We start from the raw sequence: 1,330 nt of genomic DNA, 5'->3' as shown, positions 1-1,330 counted from the left end.
CTCGGCCAGTGCTGACGCACGGGAGAGGGTGGGGTGGGGTCGGTCCGCACCCAGGGCAGCGAATGCGGGAGGGCCAGGGCCTCCACTGGCTACCAGACAAGGCCGGCTCGCTCTGGGTGTCTCAGGCACCTCCCGCATCCAGGGGCAGGCTGCACTCCCAGAGCCATCCCAAGGCAAGGGCACGCCTGGCTCTGCTGGGGGGTTTAGCAGCCGTGGCCGACTAACCCTGTGTGCTAACTGGGCACCATGGTGTTGCTTTAGTTGCTTTGCTGCCCCCAGAAGAGGGTCCTCCATAGCCACCAACTCTCAGAAAAGGAAAGGAAGGCTCAGAGGGACTGAGAGGCTGTTTGGAAGTCACACAGCAGGAAGAGGTGGAGCCAGGGTTAGAGGGCTGGGACTCTAAGCCTCTCACAACACATACCTGCTGGGGACCAAAGGGACCATCCAGCTTTTCCAGAGTGGAGCCGAGCTGTGTGAGGGGCTTCCCCAGGGTTTTTTTAAATTTTATTTTAAAGATGTGGGGTGCAACTAAACTTTCTTAATGTTCTTGGTAATGTACTTTTTTTTTTTTTTTTGAGTTGGAGTCTCACTCCGTCACCCAGCCTTCCAAGTAGCCAGAACTACAGGCATGTGCTACCATGCCCGGCGTGTGGGGACAGGTCGGGACTGGGCTTGCTCCATGAAGGGGACAGGGGACCTCAGTGCCACACCAGAGCAGTTATACTTCCTCCTGGGGCTTCAGGAGTCACTGAAGGCCCGGGGTGGGGAGGGGAGGAGAGCAGAGAACAGATGCAGGAGGTGGCCCTGAAGGTGGAGAGACCCGAGCTGGAGCTGGGTCATTACCAGGGAAGGACAGTGGTTGGCCTCACCCACATGTCCACGGGGACTGGTGAAGGGAATCATCCCAGGGAACCCCACCTTGTGTGGCTCCGCCCACAAACACCCTGCGCTTTCCTGGAGGTTAACTGCACCCTGAGGAACCCCATTTCCTTCAGTCCTCACAGCAACACCTTTTCCTCACGTTCCTCGGGGAGACTGAGGCTCAGGGGGTCAAGATAACTCCCTGGGGCCACCCAGCTGGGAAGGGGCAGGCTGGGGCCATAAATCAAATTTTGAGTCCCAGTATCTGCAAGTGCCTCTGTTCCACCCTTCCCGGTGACTAGTAGTTTGATGAGGGATGGAATTTTAAGTTGAAAACTGGCCTTGGATTTTGAAGGCTCAGCCCATCTCTTGCTAGTCCTGTTGGTGGTGAGAAATGCATGACATCGGATTCCTGGTCCAGTGTATACAGTTGTTTTGTGTTTCTTTTTTTTTTTTTTTTTTTTGAGTT

This window comes from Carlito syrichta, unplaced genomic scaffold (genome assembly GCF_000164805.1).
Source record: "Carlito syrichta isolate Samal-C Ts95f unplaced genomic scaffold, Tarsius_syrichta-2.0.1 Scaffold126816, whole genome shotgun sequence".
NCBI lineage: Eukaryota > Metazoa > Chordata > Mammalia > Primates > Tarsiidae > Carlito > Carlito syrichta.
The sequence above is the reverse complement of the archived record's forward strand: the minus strand, read 5'-3'. Positions refer to the sequence as shown.